We start from the raw sequence: 19,481 nt of genomic DNA, 5'->3' as shown, positions 1-19,481 counted from the left end.
ACCCAACACAGCTTTAAACTGCTCCACAACGTTATCATTGAACTATCTTCTCTGTTCCTTGGTCTTCATGATACCGTTTGTTCACTAATGTTCAGTATACTGGGAATAACTTACACACCTGTGGATACTTTTTAATAATTAGGTGACACCAGAAGGGAGTTAGTTGCTCTGGATTTTATTTGGGGTTATCCAATAAAAAGGACTAAGTAGAAATAAATGCCACACTTTTCAAACCAACACTAGGTTTGAAAACATGGGGACAATTGCATAATTTAAGGGGTGTTTGACAAAGGCTACATGGAAAATAATTTTAAATTGAGCAGTGGTCTACACACAGGTGAGTAGGTTCTTCTAAAGGCAAATGATGTCTCTGGAGTTTGTTCAAGTGAATCACAATAAAAGGAGCTGAATACAAATACATGCCACTGTTCCCAGATGCATATTTAAAAAGCAAAATCAAAATGAAAAAGATTTTTGCCAGGGCCTGTATCTTGGCAGAGATTAGCTCCACATATCAAGTATATTTATAGCACCTTTGATTTGATGCTTCTGAAGGACTGGTCCTCCCCTGATGAGAGTCAGCAGGTCTGGACGTTTCTGTCATCCTCCTGATGCCTCATGTCTGCATCTGTGGAAATCAGTTTGACAACAAAAAGCAAGTTACTTTTTGGTGCAAAGCCAAACAGACATACTGAATTGTTGGTGAAACTGTATGTCTCATGGACTTTTTATGACAACTAAAATTTAACACCCTGCCTGGTATGAGCTCTGTGTAGTCTGTTTTTGTAGGTGGGTAGAGGCTGAAGAATAGTGTTCTCAGGATATTTTGCAGGGGTGACCTGTTGTATATTAGTGTTTGTGTGTGCACGTTTGTATGTTTGTCTGTCCTCCAGGGGGCTAAAAGATCAAACAACTGCATCCTCGTTGTTGTACCTACCGTTCAGTTTTTTTTAAATGCGTTATTCACTTGATAATGCATAAAGAATATCAAACATGTAATTGAAACACAGATAAGAGAACCTATTTGCGTTTCCTTTGATCCTTCGAAGGAAGTAGAATTTTTTGTGTAAAGGTACTGACAGCATGTTTAGAAACATGTTATTTTTGCTATGCATGAATTTAAGTAGGGTTTGCAAATTTCAGTTTGAAAATTATTATTTTCACATGCAGTCAAAAGAAACACAAATACAAAAATTTGCTCACCCATCAGAAGCTTGTTTGTTTTAAAATCATTTTTAATCGTACAAAAATGTTCAAGCAATATGACCAAACAATTAGAAATGAAGAAACCTTTCTCAGCATTTTGTAAGAGGTTTGCTCAGTTTTAACCTTCAGACATTTAGTCTGCTGTGCCCCTAACTGTTGAAGTTAGAACGAACACCATGGTGAGAGCGAAAGAGCTGCCTGAAATGTTAGAGTAAAGATTGTAGCAACGCATGTGGCTGTTAGGATTTAAGGAGCCCTCAAAATAAGTTGAAATCAGCTATTACTTATTATTTACAAAAGCAATCTTCAAGTGGAGAAGATTTAAAACAACTGCCAGCATACCCAGGTCTGACCCTATAAAATGTTTATCCCGAAAGCAGACTGCAAGATGCTTAAAATATGCTCCAAAATAATCTAAAATTTGTTCACCTGATCTACAGCAGGCCATTGCTACTATTAATATAAAGGTGCATTCCTGTGTAAGTCGAAAGAGACTGAACAGGTTTAACTTACATGGGAGGTGTGCAAGGAGGACAGCTTTGCTTTCTGAGAAAAACATAAAGGTCAAACAAAAGTTTTTCAGAGAGAACAAAACCAGAGACCAGGAGTTCTGGATGGAGGTTCCTTGGATGGTCTAAATTGAATATTTTGGACACCAGAGCAGGAGACATGTTTAGCATAAATCTAAAATGTCATTCCAGCAGAAGAACTTCATACAAACTGTGAAACATGGAGCTGGAAGAATCATAGTTGTAATAAGTTCTGTAGAACCTGGCCAGCTCACCATCATAGAATCCACCGTGAATTCTATAGACTGTACATGGTAATAAACAATGAAGACATTTCATATCAATGTTTTGAGCAAAGTACAGAGGAAGTGCCAATAATTTGTTCAAATTATCACAATTTCTACGTTAGTGAAATTATTAAACAACTAAATTTTAAATGTATTGAAAGCATTTTATATTCAGAAAACTCAAAAACCCTATTTACTCATTTTGACTTAAGGCCACAGCAAAACCAAATTATTTAAAATCTATAGCAGCCTTTGTAAAAATGACAAAGTGAAGCACATAGGCACAAAATTGGTCTTACAATCAATAAAGCAGTTTCTCACATTGCAAGTTTTCTTACTGGCTTTTTGTTAACCACCGCCCATTTCTGCCTTTCGTCTAGGCAAGAGGAAATTAGTCCCAAATAAGAATCTGTTATGATTTCTTACAGAGATGCAGGCAGAAGATGCACTGAAATGGGCCCAGCTGAAACAGCACATGCAGCTTCTTTTAAATGAGACATGAGAGGCAAGTGAGCTTCCTTGCGAAAGGAGGAGATGGCGCAGAATGTTGCATTCATTCAAGCATTCCTTGGAGTGCCACTGAGAGCTCATTCGCACCATGGGTCACAGACATGATTCCCCTATTCCCCTATAAAAGTGTTTCTTTTTTATATATGAGGGACATAAAAATGTACATTCTTATTAGTAATTTGTACTTTCTGCAGCTGTCCGGAATAAAATACATTTTAACTTATGTGCTTGCGTCATACTTTCCTATTTTATCTGTGGGTACCCTGAATTAGTTACTTTTCTTACAGGGTGAAGTTATCGTGCAACAGACTATTCTTGGATGAGCCAGTGCAAATAAAACCATACTCTATAGTGATAGCACTTTTATATAAAATATTCTGTGCCACACTATTTCCTACTGGGCTAATGCTTAAGGCAATTTAATTTGTTTTAAACAACTACTTCATGGTTCATTATTCTGTTGACCAAATTATACCAAACAAAAAGTGATTCATGCTTCAGAATTACCTGAGTCACATTTTGTGTTCATCAGTGGGTCTGTAGAGCTTGAGGCAGGATACATTTTAGTTAATCACAGGCCCCAATCAGGTCAGGGTGGTTTAAAACATGCACATCAACTATAAAAGGCTAACGATCATTTGCTGCTGGTTTTTATTGGATCTGTATTTGGGGAAGTTAAAAAGTCTAAACTTACTGTTGATTGTAATTAATGGAAAAACTGTGATTAACCACATTCCCTGGTTAATGGTAAAATGGTAAATGGCCTGCACTTGTATAGCGCTTTATCAAGTCCCCAGAGACCACAAAGCACTTTAAACTACAAAGTTTAAGTCATCCACCCATTGACACACTGACAGTGGTAAACTAAATTGTAGCCACAACTGTCCTATCACTAAGTCTGACAGAGGCGAGGATGCCACACAATCGGTTCCATCGAGCCCTCTGACCACCATCAGCAGGCAAGGCGGCTGAAGTATATTGCCCAAGGACACAGCAGCTGAAACAGACAAAAAAGGGTTTCAAACCGGCAACCCACTGGTTACAGGAAGAACTCCTACCACCTGAGTTTCTCTAGCTACATCTAGGCCTAGTTACTATAAAATTAAAAAAGTCCCTTTAATCGAACCTGTCTGACAACATAAAGTAGGCCAAAAGATCTCATAATGTAACACATTATGACCCATTCTAAAGAAATTTAAGAACCGATGAGAAACAAAGTCACTACCATTTATCATTCTGGTAGATTAAAATAATTCCTCAAAGAAGAGTAGGCCAAAGTTCCTCAACCGTGGTCTACTTATTCACATAGGGCCAGGTTGGCTTGGATAACTTCTTAACTTTGTTCCTTTAAAAGAAACAAAATCATTTATAAACTACTCTTTGTATTTACTCAGGCTATCTTTGTGTGACATTGACATTTGGTTGATGATCTGAAAAAGTTTGGTTTGACAAAGAATCAAAAAGAAACAATTATGTAAAAGGGCAAAAACAATTTCAAGGCTGTTCATCTGCATTCTCTCTCCATGGAAGATGACTAAAATGAATTTAGGGCTCAATACATGTGTGATTCGTTTTCACAGCCAACTTCTCATTATATACCTCAAGATAAATGTTTAAACTCCTTTGCCATATTCATCTAATGCTTGATAGGAAGAATTTAATAAGAGTGAAATGAAGGTGTATATTGTAACTTGAATTAAATTTCATAAAACAACTCAGCCAAGCAACATATGCGAGCAGGGAGTTGGTGGCATCACTAAATGATTTGTGTACTAAAGCATTGATCGTTTTTTTGTTCTGAATCAGTTGGCGAGCCTGTTAGGATGGACATGCATGAAAATGTGAGCCTTCATGAAAAGATGTCTTAAGAAAGAATGATCACAACTTCTGAATAAATCAATAAGGAGTGCATGCTTAGTTGACTTTGTGTGCCTGTATCTTCTCTTGCTCATCTGTCTGTATCAAATGATCTATTTCTACTTTGTAGTGGTGGTGTGTGTTTATTTCTGACATTTTTGCAGATGAATTACTAAACTGTGCTCTGGTCAGACATTCTATATGATTCATTTCAAATCTATCTAATGTCAATATGAATATGAAAACATATGACTAATCTGACATCACCTTTTAAAAGGCTTTATGCTGTAATCAGCTCATTGTTCATGTCTGATCTGCTCAACATAATGAATGCTTCGAACTACAGGGGAATCATCTAATGGCAGTTATGATCTTTTTGAGGTTTCTCTTCACTGCTATTAATGTCTTTAAAGTTTAAATGGGTAAATGGATAGATGGACAGTTTCCTTGACAAAACCAAAACAGCACACCCATGTGATGGAATTGGTGAGGTAGTGGAAAATGTTTTTCATAGATTATGAATAGATTATCTGCATTAGCTAACTCCCGTAGAGTCATCTTGCTGTACTAATCCTCGTACGGTATTCCCAGAGGGAACGTTAACACCTAGACAGGGTATGGCCCAGACCAAAGACAACTTCTGCCAGGTTTAAACAATTCCAATTTCAGATATCTCTTGGGTTTTTACAACAATGTTTGCCTTAAATGATTATTCACATAGAAGTGTGTGGTTATTTGCACTAAAGACTATGATAGGTCAATGTTCAATGAATTATCCATGTAGGGTTGACGTGTATGCCAATGTCAAAAAATAAAATCCAGTGCAGTCAACTGCCTTCAGTAGTCACTTAATAATTAAATAGTCCACCTGTGTGTGATTTAATCTCAGTATTAAATGCAGATGGTGCAGATGTTCTGTGACAGCTGCAGAGATTGGTTGGAGAAACATCAATGTTCTCAAGGGAGGCATAAATATTTACTGAAAGTGGGGTTAAAAACTATGCTGTCTTAGAGGACACACACAAAGACACACATACACAACAATTTCAGAAGAGAGAGCTACGTAATGATTTTGTGCTTTGTCAGTTTGGGACCTCGAGGCTGCCTCTGCAGTGATAGGCCAAGGTGACAGGGAAAACTGGTTCCCCTTCATTGATCCTCTAACCAGAGCTCATCATCTGCAATCAGACGTCACACCCCTTCTGCCCAACGCCACTCTCAGCTAAATCTAGTGTGCCAACCACAACTGACACACAGAAAGAAAGGTATTTGTTAAAATTACTAAGTATAATCAGAAATAATACCATGAAGGGTTGGCTCTTCAAATACTTTTCTGTTTTAGATCTTATTCAAGTACTCTGCTTCTTCCTGGCTGTATTGTTCAGCCACCTGCAGGTGTTTTTTACCAAGGATTACTAATATATTTTAGATGTGCTCCAGCATAGTTTCTGTCATCCATATTTATGAATGAATGTTTATGAAGCTGTGTCTTATCCCTTCACTACTATCCTGAAACCCTTTGACCTATTACTGCAAAAGATTTTACAGTTTTACCAGGGTTGCCAATAGCTTTGGTGAGTAGAAGTGTTAGGGGTTTGTCCTGTAACCGGTGGGTTGCTAGTTCAAATCCCCACTCCACCTGTCTCAGTTGTTGTGCCCTTGGGCAAGACACTTCACCCGCCTTGCCTGCTGATGGTGGTCAGAAGGCTTGGTGGTGTCGATTGTATGGCAGCCTTTAGACTACAATCAGTCATTGTGTTAATGTGTGCATAAATGGGTGAATGACTGATTGTAGTGTAAAGTGCTTTAGAGTCTCTGGGGACTTGATAAAGTGCTATACAACTGCAGGCCATTAACCATATATATAAAGTTAATACAGCAACACAGGCCTTCTTTATTGATACAGTACATCATGATCAGCCTGTTTCATTATCATAAAGTAGAAACAGGTTGATCCAATTTCTAATTATAATAGTTGCTACTTGATTTATTAGGCATTTTAGAATCTGTTTCCTGTTTGAGGTAAACCCTGAAAATTCTGGGTTACAGTTCTCCACACTATCTCCCGCTGTGCTGAGGTGACACTGCACAGCACTTCTTAAACCTGATACTGTACACTTACTTCTTCCTCATAAAAATTCAGCTTACAATCCCATATTACTTCCACTGCTCCTCCACTGTCCATTTTTCCACACTTCTCTGCCTCTTCATTATTTCTGAGCAGACCCTAGTTTTTTCTCATTAATCTCCTTTCCTGCAGTGGTCAGTCGACTTTGGTGGGAGCTGATGTATGGGTTATGGCAGGATTGAAAGATTTTGATTGGCTATCTGAGGGCATGCTTGAAGGAACTCAGTTGTTTCATTACGATATATGATGGCTAACATGCTCCGAAATGTATATGCTCAAAATGTTAAAATTTCAGTTTAAACAATCTTTTTTAACAGTATAAAAAAAATATATAGTAAATGGCCTGTATTTGTATACCGCTTTATCGAGTCAGAGGACCCCAAAGCGCTTTACACTACAATCATTCATCCTTCCATTCATACACACATTCACTCACTGACACTTTAAGATTACAATACAGCCACAGTGAGGATGCCATACAATTGGCGCCACCGAGCTCTCTGACCACCATCAACAGGCAAGGCAGGTGAAATGTCTTGCCCAAGGACAAAATGACTGAGACAGAGCGGGGGTTCGAACTGGCAACCCACCGGTTTCAGGATAAACCCCTATCACCATCGCAATGGTCGCTTTTACCCTTTGTTCCAAGACATCTTCAGATCTAGCAGTTAGTCTGTATTATAGTGCATTTTCACTGCACACTGACCATTTAACGAGCAAAACAAAATACATATGTATCTGCAGTGAGTTTGGTAATAAAGGGTTCAAAGTCTAAATGGACATTTATGGGTCAAATTTTCAGTTTCGCTTTCTGATGACGAAGGAAGTAAAATATCTTAATGAAAGCAGTTGCTTTGGGAATTTCGCCTTTATAAAATACAGCTTATTTAAGTAAAGACAATAGGACAGATTAAAATGAATGATAAGTAATGGCATTATCAATATGAATATTTCTGAACAATATTAAATTTTTTCAAATTTTATTTCTGACATATTATAAATGAATGAGAACTAGTTCATGTTAGAGCTGTGAAGGAAGTTTAGAATCTTTAGCTGGTGAACTTTGAACATGAAATAGGTCATTTTCTGGAGTCTCTTAACTGCTCCGTGCCTGGCCTTTCAGTTTAGGTGGACTGCCGTGTCTTTGTAGATTTGAAATGGTCTAAAATACTTTTGCAAGGCTATCTGTTTTGTCTGTCAACATGACCTTCTTCTTTTCTTTGGGAGTACACTTTATATTTACCAAAAGAACATTTCTGCAAAGCTTTTTTGCTAGGTTTTCTATCCTGGACTACTGGGCACAGTGGTTCACTGAAACTGGTTGAGCATTTGTGGGGCTAAAAGGAAAATAGCTGCTGGTGTTTCTAGTTATTAGGAATGCATCCCGAGCCAGGATAAGACCCCTGTAATGATCCAGTACTCCAAGAAGAAATATTATCCCTCATCTTGGGAAGAGCCTGGGAGCAGCTGAAAAGATGCTAGAGGAATTTGCTTTGAGACAAAGAAACCTTGACTTTACCGCTCCCCCATTGTGTTTTCTTTTGACCTATCAGACTCAGTTTTCAGTTTTGAGTAATTTTTCAATCGCTGTGAAAAACGTCTATGCAGACATTTTTTAACCTATGACATTGCAATGATTTGTTCAAAATATAAACCCATGGGATTCGTGAGTGGAAGTTTTACTCACACAGAATGATAGATTAGAGACATCTACGATGAAGTTCAGAATGAAATGATATCCGTTTTAATCTGTTTTAACAGCAAACTGGGAAGTCAAACCAGAACCTTTTGCAGTAACTATCATTATCCTCTATTATAGGGTCATTCAAAAATCTATTATATGTGAATAACACTTAAATAACTGGTATATCTGACAAATATTTTGAAAACTAGACCAATCTAAACACTCATCAAACACTGGCTGGTTTTGAGTATTTTAACTGATCTGTCTGGAAACATCCTTTAACTGCTAAGAACCCTTTTTTTTTTTTTTTTTACAACCAGTTGCTGTTAAATAGACTCTAATGTAAAAACCAAGTGGGTGTGGCCATGCAAAAAAAATATATGACATATGCTATGGTGGGAAGGCTTCCAAGGAGTTATGTATTTATAAAGTCTGACATGTCCTGGCAAGAAAAAAACAAAACAATAAAACTCTGTTCTTGTTTTTACCACGTTCAGAAACTTTTTTTTTGGTTCTTGTGAAATAAATACAGTCCTCAACTCACAGGATATGTAACGTAAAGCAAGTCAACATTAGAGGCAACCAGATTTTTATTTCAAATGTCTTGTCCCACTGGTTATATAAGTGTGTTTGAACCACACTGTACTGCTAAATCAGAGACTGGTGTTGCATTACCATGTGCAAAAGCTGAAAAAAAGCTGAATAGGGAAGCTAAACAGGTTCAAATATTCTGTGGTGGATGTGCGTACCATTAATATTGAAATGTTTTCATTTCAACTGAAAGATTTGTTAAATCCTGATCTGACTAGTACGCAACAAGACAACTTGAGAGATGTGTTAAACTCGTTTTCTGATATTTTCAGCAAGCACTCACATGACTTTGGACAAACAAACCTAGTTACTTGCAAAATTGACACCAGCTGTGACAGACCAATCTCTCAGAGGGTATATTGTACCTGTCTTACCATGAAAGCGGAAATTCATTGTCCTTCCGTGTAGTGATATGATAACTTTCAATTTATAGTCTTTTTAAATGTGTCCAATGCACAGCTCGGGAGTCCTAGAAGTGTTGTTCGTAAAAGAACAGATACATCAATCATCCACTGACAATCATCAGTCATTAAGAGTAAGATTTGTTCATTTTAAAGCCAAATGTGGCAAACTGAGATCCAATTATCTAATGTCAAATTGTTAATAAAGTTATCTGCCTTCACAGTGTGAAGGTAGGTGGAACACCGGGGCAAACGACAGATGAAGCTTATTCTCCGAAGCAGATTGAAGCTATACTGGGAAAAGGGAAGGTGCAGATGGTACTAAAGTCTTTGTTGCTCATTATGTCAATTTCTGTGTTGTGTTTTCAACACTTGCTCAGTTTGAATTGACTGCTTCAGTGACACAACAGAAACAAATGACCTGAGAAAAACACAATCAAAGGTGTCCTTGGACCAAAACAACCTAATGTGAGCATCCATGTCGGCTCATTGTAGAGCAGCACATCCTGTGCTGAGCTCCATTAAATCCAAAGGTTGTTCAGCAACAGGACGCAGATGTTGGTTAAAACAAGTGAGCGTACAGTGATGAGAGAACATTTGCTGAGCCTCATTCATGAGCAAAATAGCGCAAGGGAGAAAAAAAATTAAATATGAAATAAGGCCCAGACAAGTACATTAAAGTGAGTCTGATCTGTTCAAAGCCCTGATGTGGAATCATTCATGATACCATTTACTTTTATCCTGACATTCTGCAGTCAGTTTTCGAATGCATCAAAGCATCATGTTGCTGCGGCAAGTGTTAGAATCAACAGGAGATCAAGGGAAGGTAGGGGGGGAAAGGAAAGGATTAAAGGCTTATGTCATCACTGAAAATTAGGTTTTTTTGTATTATTTAGTTAAAGAAAACATGAGGGCACTTAAATACAACGCAATGGGATGGTTTTAGTTATAGTGCCAAAATCCCATAGGAAAAGGCAAACTAAGTCTTCTTTTTCCTAGTCTGACCCTCTAGGCCAGTTGTTGATGAAGCTGTCAATCTACTGGAGTTTGTGATTTTTACAAGTACAATTTTACAAGTACAATTTTACAAGTACAGTTTACTAATTACAAATACTTTATGTGGAATGTGCTCAGTATGACTTGTGTGACGTGCAAACAGAGTCTGTAACAGGTGGCTTTTAATAGAGAGACACGAACCTGTATCAAGGCACAACAGAAACAAATGGTTTCATAAAGTTGACGTTTGAAAGCTGTTAAAATGTTCTGCCATACTGTCCCTGTAGTTTAAAGTTCCTTTAGCTAGATGTCAGAAGAAATGTCAGGGTGATCAGAGTTTTCTCGAGCTGTGTAGAGGATAAAATAGTTCAGCACTCCCCAGCCTCTATTAGTGTACTGTTTCAGATGTTTTCTGGCTGAGAAAACGGGGACAGATGTAACAATGGTCCAACTGTAAAAGTGTAGACTATTCATATCCAATACAAAAGTGTTGTACTCCACAGATATGATCATTATTGTCTAGGTTATAGTTAAGAGCTAAAATTAACTGAAATGGGGACTAGCTGTAAGGTATTCACACCTCTGGGAATTCTTTTTACTAACTCGTAGTGTTATGACATTGTTAAACAACCTTTTTATTTTCCTTATATGGTGCAGCATTTTTTAGGAAAAAACTTTTTTTGGTTGAGCAGCAGAGTTCACTATGTGGGTTATTATAAGATTGCTAAATCCTTTTAGCCAATGCCAAAAGGCTTTGAGTGGAGGCAGTGTAATGTTTTGCGGTGGTATCTGGAAAAGCAAAGGTTAATATCACTGGAATCGTTATCAATGCAGAGAGATTTTCAGATACATTTCTGCACAGGGGCAATCCCATGTCTCCACAGTCTGAGATCTAACTCAATTCCCCAGCTTGTCAATTCTTGTCCCCACAGTTTATCAGAGATAATAGCTTCACAATTTGGGAGTGGAGAGGGTGGAATGGTTTCACTGCAGTTCTGACATTGACCTCATTGTTTGAGTGTTCTGTTAATACCAGAGTGAGTAAAAAACTAATAAACACATTGTCTGATTTATGACAAATGCTGGTAAATAACAGAATGCCATCCCACAGCAGTGTGTGACCTAGCTGTTGCCCAGCATGAGTAGGAGGTGTCAGGTGGTTGTGTATAGATCTCTCACGCATCACTGAGGACCCTGTTTGTTAAATGAATATACTGCTATGTCTTGTTTTTTCAGTAGCAGAATGAGCTATTTGGCATTGGCAGAGAGGATTTAGCAGGGGAACCTACATACGAACTTTGCTGTTCAACCCACAAAATACATTTTCCTTACAAATGTGACACCATTCAATGAGAAATGGTGTCACATTTATTGCCAAGAAACTTTGTACAATATATAAAATATCCACTATATATAAAATTTCAATACTTTCTGTATTACGTTTACACTAACTACAAAAAAATCCCAACTATTTATAATTTTATGTATCAAAATGATAAATAAAGGTTATTGACCACATTTATATAATCGCAAACATATGTTACATTAGTTAACACAATTGTTGTTTTTCTGTGTTTAATAAAAGCAGTTAGATCATCCATCAGTTATTTTCAGCTTATCCGAGATCGGGTTACTGTGGTAACAGGTCCAGTAGGGAAGCCTCTGCCCTCAGACACTCTCCAGCTCGTTCTGGGCTATCCTAAGGCCAGATGAATATACAGTGATATTCAATAAACTAAAGTCTTATTGAGAAGTTATTTTATTTCAATAACTCAATTCACAGCAAAACACATTATGTAAATTATATAAAGAGACTGATGTTTTCAATTCATTTCAGTTGCTTATAATGTTTTTCTGCTTGAAGCTATTGGCACCACAACATTTAAGATTAGAATATTACATCAGACCAGTATAAACAAATAATGATAAAAAAGATTTGGGCGTAATGAAACCTATGTTTTATATAGGCTTAAAAGTTGTCACTTTATAAAACTACTTTTAATGTGACAAACAAGCCTCATTAGAACACATATTGTAATTTGTTATATATGACTGTATAGACCCTCCAGTGAGTTTTGGGTCTTAACTGGGTTCACCATCCAGTGGGGCTTTCCCAGAAAACCTCCTAAGCAAAGTCAATTAGATCATGTTATACATTTTGTTTAATTGTGTGTTCATATCATTAAATTAGGGTAGTTAATATACTGGAAATCACATACATTCCCATTACCAGAAAGATCCTACTGCTTGTTGTTAGGATCAGTTCACTACTTCATTTTTGTTTTTCTTTTAAGGGAATTTCTTTTCATGTTTGTATATATTATATTTAAAAGCATAATTTTGTATTTGTAGCTGTGTAAAAAGGAAAAAAAATAAAATAACCAATGTGTTTTAGGAAAACCAAGATGGCTGAATGGCACAACTGATGACTAAATTCTACTGTGACCAAATACGCAGCAACATATTGTTCATGTTTGTCCGATTTTCACCTCCTGCAGCAGGACAGCCAAGCAAAACACATTTCTAAATCTCTCCAATTAGAGCCAGTGAGCTGATTTGACTTGATTTAAATGCAGAAAAAAAAGCAGAGCACAAGGAAGCGCCTGTATTGTCTACACAGACACTCACATGACATGCACAGTTGCATGCTCGGCGATAGACTGAAGGTGTAGGTGACAGAACAAGTCTGACAGTTTCATGGCCCTGCAGTGAAGCAGTCAGACATACGCGAGCAACTCTACTGTTGGAAACTGCTGATTGGAGGCTTCACGGACTCACAGTCGTGATTACCTGGATGGACGACTTTTTTTTTTCTTTTACAGCTGACAAAAAACAATTTATAATGATCTGGTTGAAATAGGTAACAAAAGAAAATTATCTTTATTTTTACTGTAAGAGGAAGATTTACAATAACATACCGTTTGAATTTAACATACCTGTGTTGATGTTAATTTCAGTATAAATGTCAATGTTCTGGAAAGGCCGCAGAGGTTAGTCAGAGAACGTTACTGAACAAACAGCATCATGTAGACCAAGGAACACAGCAGACAGGTCAGGGAGAAGTTGTGGAAAGGTTTGAGACGGGATTAGGTTCTAAAACATTCTCTAAACTTTTGAATGTCTCACAGAGCTCTGTTCAATCCATCATCTTAAAATGGAAAAAGTGTGGAACAACTGCAAACTTTCCAAAACATGCACATCCACCTAAAGAATGAATAAAAGAACTTAAGAACTTACTGTTTAGAAGTTTACCACAAACCATACAGAACCTCCAGCAAACATAGAGGAAGACAGTCTCCTCAGATGAAACCAAAACTGAACTTATTGGCCAGAATGCAAAATACAATGCATGGAGGGAAACTAAAGCTTTACATCACCCTGAACACACCATCCAAACCAAGAAACATGGTGGTGCCAGCATCATGCTGTGGGGATGCCCTTCTTCAGCACAGACAGGGGAGTTAGTCAGAGTTGATGAGAAGATGGGTGGGCCTAAAGACAGGGCAGGCCTAGAAGAAAACCAGTTACAGTCCTGAGACTGGGGCAGAAGTTCACATTCCAGAAGGACAGAAACCCTAAACATACAGCCAAAGCTACAATGGCATGACTTTCATAAGTAAAGGATACAATGATACTATATAAACGATATTCAATGATCATCTCAGAGTCCAATTGAGAATTTATGAGAAAACTTGAAAATATGTGTTAACAGATCTTTTCCATCCAATCTGAGTCAGCTCAAGCTATTTTGTAAAGCCGCAATGGTGAAAACTGGTAGAGACTATGACAAGGTGGCTGAAATTGTACTTACTCACCACTTGTCCCTTACATATATTCATACTTCATTGCATCTTATTTTATAGTTATTCATAATGCTTTATTTAACGTTGCTGTTGTGACTTTCCTTCACAAACCATCCCAGTTTGTCTGTGGTAGCATTACATTGCCGTTTTAACCCAAGCATATGTATTTCAAAGTAAACATGTCCATGTTTTAGATTTCTCTACTTCAATAAATCTGATTCAAAGCAGTGATCTACCTCATATGCTTGTCTTGTTATACAGAGCCTTCTGATTGCTTTTCAGTTTAAATTAGACATGTTGACACAGCAAAACATCTAAAGCATGCAGATATGTGTTCCTAGAGGACCAGGACTGTCAGGATCTCAAGGTGTTTGTTTTTTCTATGGTTATATCCTTGTTTTGAGCTTGCCTTTATTTATTATGATCTTCAGTCTAGCCTCATCCAGTTCATTTTCCTGTGCTCATTATTGTTTATGTTCTCTACATGGTGCTTTATTAGTTCATTCCTTTAGGCTTAGTTTCTTACTTATCTTTTGTATTCTGCTCATTGTGTATTTTGTGTTACATCTGTTAGATTTTCACTTTGGTTAGATTGTTCCTGTGTATTCCTGTTTGGCTTCTTTTATTTTAGTCTGAGCCACTATGTAGTTGATATCATTCAGCTCACCTGCGCCACCTAATTGTTTCTTTAGCTTCACCTGTTCCATCCCCTATTTAAGCTCTTTGATGGTCATTGTTGGTCATTGGTTCCTTCTGTTGAATTTATGCTCTCTGGGCTTTTAGAGCTACCAGTATCACCTCTTTGTGCAAGACCTGTTTTGTAAGATTTATCTTATTCATTATTATTAAAGCATTCTTCCAAATTTCTGTTTCGCTCTGCATTTGAGTCCTTTATACCAAAACATGACCAAGACTGGACAACACTGCACAGTCTTTTGGTTTTCACAACCTACTTGCCAGTACTTTTGGTGCTGTTCTTCTAAAATTGAGACGCAATTTAATTTAAACTATTTTATATTGAGTTTGTGACACATCCTCTTCAGGACTTTCAGATGGACCCCTCCTTAAAGTTTACTTCAAAATAAATTTACTTGCAGTTTCAAAAAGTGGTTGATGTTTTGAAAGAAAAAACTCAAACTTTTTGGAAACTTGAAAAATATATGTAGCCCCATAATTATTCTGGTAGATTTAGGTTTAAAATAGTCTTTTTATTTACCAACATGTTTCCTCTGACTGGAAGAAACATTAATCTTTTGAAGTTGCCCTGATTTTGAAGAGTCCTGACTTGAATCTAAAAAAGAATCTTTGGAGGGAGCTAACGATTACAGTGATGGAAACCAGACCTTCCAACCTCAAAGACTTGAAGCTCAACGTCAAATATAAATAATCAAAATACCAGTAGAAGAGTGCATAATCTCATCCACAGTTATAAGGATGTGATTGTTGTAATGCCAATAAAGATTGTTCCTTTAGATATTGAAGAGTGTATAATTCTTCTTATAATCCTTCTTGGTTAAATGAAAATAATTTTAATCTAAATCGGCCAGGGGATTGCATAACGTTTGGCTTAACTGTAAACTGGACTTTTACTTTTGGTTCCTAATTTGCATTTTTGTGCCTTAATAGCAACATACTGTACTTAAAGACAATTTGTAAAGAGCCCAATTGTAAGTTTATTAGTACATATAGAACATTGAACAGTTAGTTTTATGCTTAAATAGGACAGAAACCATAAACCTGTACATATTCCCAGTTAGTGGTAGGAAGAGGATCAACATTCTACTAGAAGGGAAAGGTGGCTAGACAGCCAGACACAAAGACAAATGCATCACTGTCAGTGCTCACACAAACACAATTTCCTTGGTGGTGATTGCACACTGATAGCAGCCCAGGAGCGCTTTGATAACTTGGAACTGGGATTCAGAATAAAGCACCATCCGACTCAGGATGTCACTTAAACACTTAGATTAACTCACACATAATATTATTCAAAACAATTAATACAAAAACTATGCTATCTCTCTAATCCTAGAATATTCTGACATGAAACTCAATTGACAGATTTTTTCAAGCATGATATAATACAGTGTTTTTAGCTGTGCATGTAATGAATAGGCAGAGCAAAACCCGCACGAATACACCTGCATTAAGAACTTTTTAAGAAATGTAGATTTAACCATGTGTGAACTCAAGATCAGAAGAAAACCATAGAACAGATGAAATCAGATATTTACACACATTGTATAAAAATACACATTCTTTTTTTTCTTGACGATCTGACATTAAATCACACTAAACGTCTCCTGTTTTAGATCAGTTTAATTCCAGAATAATAAAAAAGAAAATTGTTTGAGATTTGTTTGTAAATTTTGTCAAGACCAGAAGTTTTCTTTTATTCTCTTAGTGTTTGGTAAATTGGCTTTTAAACTGCATACCTTGGATTAAACATTTTTGGTATCCTCTCACAGGCTCACAATGGTTTGCTTGGCTTTTTGCCCATCCCCCCTGAAAGAACTGCTGTAACTGAGTCAGATTTGTAGGCTGCCTTGCTTTTCAGCTTTGCCGACTAATTTTCTAAGGGACAGAGATCCGAGCTTTGTGGGTGCCACTCCAAAACATTGACTTTGTTGTCCTTAAACCACTTATTGACTAATTAAGATGATTATTATGGCAATGTACTTAAATCTTAGTTTTGCCATACTGTAGGACATGCCTCCAAAAATAAGGTCTCCTGGAGTAAGGACGTCTTCCTCTCTGAGTGGTCTTTCAGCCTACGTCAACACAGGGTTATTGAGACTGTGGATGATGACACGCTATTACCAGCTTCCATCAGCTGCTTTAATTCTGTAATTCTGGGGTTGATTTATGCATTTCACACCAAACACACTAATCTCTGGGACAGATACTCAGTTGTCTGCCTGAAAAGAAGTTGACTATACATTACTGTGCTGTTTATACTTGCATATAATTGTTTTAACAGATGAACACAACATATCCAGGCATTTAAATATTGTACCCAAAGATAAACCAGACTTGTGGACATCCAAAATTCTCCTCCTGTTATGTTGGCAGATTTCCTTACACAAGAAAGCAGGATGTTTGAGGATCTGAAATATATCCACCGGTGTATTAAAGGAAGCTCTCACTGAGTTGTGGTTTATGCCTTCTGACATTTTGGCATTGTTTACAGACTTTTTGTGGACTTCACAAATTTAAATTTTGGGTCCAAGCTTAGAGCCACTGAGGGCAGGCAGTTTTTCTTGGTCTAAACCTATGCAAAATATATAAATCTATAAATATACATATCATTTACTCATTTAAATGAGGTTTATGTATAAGTTCACCGTTGTAATTAGGTCTATTGCTCCCTGGGAACGCAAAAGATAGCAACTGACTCCCATCTGCTATAATCCTTTCATACTCATGCCTGAAAACAAATTACAGAAAGTTTATTTTTATTTTTTTGTCAAAACACACATTAAGAATTTTATGGTTTTTCAATTCTAAATTATACTTTTGATACGTTCTATGTTACCAGATTCAATAACAAAAAAAATTAAGTTTGTATAATAGAACAGCCCAGAATCTACTAAAGTATTCTTAACTAATCACATTAGATGTTATGTACATAAATAACTAGAATTACTTCAGGGGAGAAAAAACACCAGGAGGGTCATTTTAGTTGTGCCACATCGTCTTACTCATCAATGTTCTGTGTCAAGGTTTTTGACATTCAGTCAAGAACAAAATGTCACAGAAACATTCCTGTAGGTTTTGTGAGCGTGGATTTTAATTCACCTTTCATCAGTCGACAACTGGAATCTGACTCTTTTATTGCTGCTGAGTTAAGTACAGCAACACACACACAACAGCGGGAAAGGTTAAACTGATAGTCCTTGATGAGGTTGGAAAGATCATTTTACCAGCCAAAGACAAACAAGTGTGAATAGAAACTGACAAAGAGTGGATCCATTTTTTTGTCGCCTCCTTTTCACCCTCTCTCCTGAGCTGTCTGTGCCTGCAGGCGAGCAAAAGTAAAACAAACACAGACTGACAGGAATGGAAAGAATGATTCAGCCAGTCAGCTTTTGACACTTCGTGTCTCATTCCATCACAGACAGCAGGATTTCTAGAACTGGCTAGAATGGGGCAAGAAGTGAACGGTACAAGACAACCTGCAGAAACTAATGACTGAGAGGGAAAGTAAAAACCTGGATAAAATTGAAAAAATAAATCAGTGAGTGAAAAAGTAGATAAAAGATGTAAGAGAAAGCAAGTATGAGCTTATTTCAAACCCATAGATCTTGACACTTCCTGTACACCAAAGGCTATCATTATGACTGATTAGGCAGGAACTTTACTTTCTTGCTGCCAAACAGTTTATTATTTAATATTATTTTACTATCTGCGATGGCTGAACCAATACATTAGCTATGTACATTTAGTACCTTTTACTACATGTAAATGTCAAAGAATTTTCACTCTTTCTGGCAACATCCATCCATCCATCCATCCATCCATCCATCCACGTCGTGTCAAGGCACTCTTCAAAGTAGGATCAATTGTATCTGTCATATTGGGTTTGTTTGTGACTCTGGTGGAAGCATCAAGTACAGACAAGGCGGATAGTTAAATTAGGTTTATTAAACAATCAAACAAGCAGAGTTTCAAGGTAGGTCCAACACGGGCCTCCATGGAAAGTACTGAGGAGGGAATGGGGTTTATACTGCCGGCCAGAGGATTGTTGAGGTATTGATGATGTCTTGAATATTGTTTGATCTCTTAGTGTTGCTGGCGAGAGGAAACGAGCTGGAGGATGTGATACGATTATCTGAGAAGAAGTGTGTTGCTGTCGGGGGCGGTTTGAGGTTTGGTACTGGCTGATGTCAGGCGAAGAGCGTGGGAAGGCAGACAGGCAGGTGAGCAAGAGAACATCCGAGAGAAATCCAGCAGCAGGAACTAGGAGGGCAACCAGAGAAGCAGCAGGGCAGTGCACTAAGGCACATCCCAGGGAGTCACTTCTGGAATCCAGAGGAGGAAGTGCGAAAAGGTTAGTGTTGGCACTTGAGTTAAGACGAGAGGTGAAGTCTACAACTACGAGAAAATAGTCTTAAGCAATGTGCTAGAGAGGGTAGGTCGGATCACCAAGCTGGTGAGTAAAAACAATCTAACATTAGCCTGAAGGACGCTGCAACTCTTCGTGCTCCTTCTGATTACTGCTTTATGACCTGCAGCTATGGAGCAGCACCTGCCAGTCAAGCCCTCAAGGAGAGAGGAGAGAGAGACGCCAACACAAACTGACAGCTCCCAGCTCAGAGGATATGACAGAATTATACAGATTCCAAGTTAAAAACATACATTCCAGTTGACCCTAGTTATCAAAAAATGCAATCAAATTTGTTTATTATTCAAGTCCATCCATCCATCTGTTCATCCATCCATTGTGCGAGCAACAGCTCCAGGAGTGAACCCCAGACATCCCTCTCCCCAGCGACATCCTCCAGCTCAT

General features: G+C 37.5%; 1 protein-coding gene across 3 annotated transcripts in view; it reads right to left on the bottom strand.

Annotated features, from left to right (window-relative positions):
- Positions 1-19,481, bottom strand: part of htr2cl1 (5-hydroxytryptamine (serotonin) receptor 2C, G protein-coupled-like 1) — a 319,756-nt gene that overhangs the window by 251,794 nt on the left and 48,481 nt on the right. For all 3 annotated transcript variants that reach the window (XM_047385472.1, XM_047385466.1, XM_047385469.1), the window contains exon 2: positions 534-628. The gene's annotated coding sequence lies outside the window, so the exon portion shown is untranslated. The remainder of the gene's footprint in view (positions 1-533; positions 629-19,481) is intronic.

This window comes from Girardinichthys multiradiatus, chromosome 14, assembly GCF_021462225.1.
Source record: "Girardinichthys multiradiatus isolate DD_20200921_A chromosome 14, DD_fGirMul_XY1, whole genome shotgun sequence".
NCBI lineage: Eukaryota > Metazoa > Chordata > Actinopteri > Cyprinodontiformes > Goodeidae > Girardinichthys > Girardinichthys multiradiatus.
The sequence above is the reverse complement of the archived record's forward strand: the minus strand, read 5'-3'. Positions and strand labels throughout refer to the sequence as shown.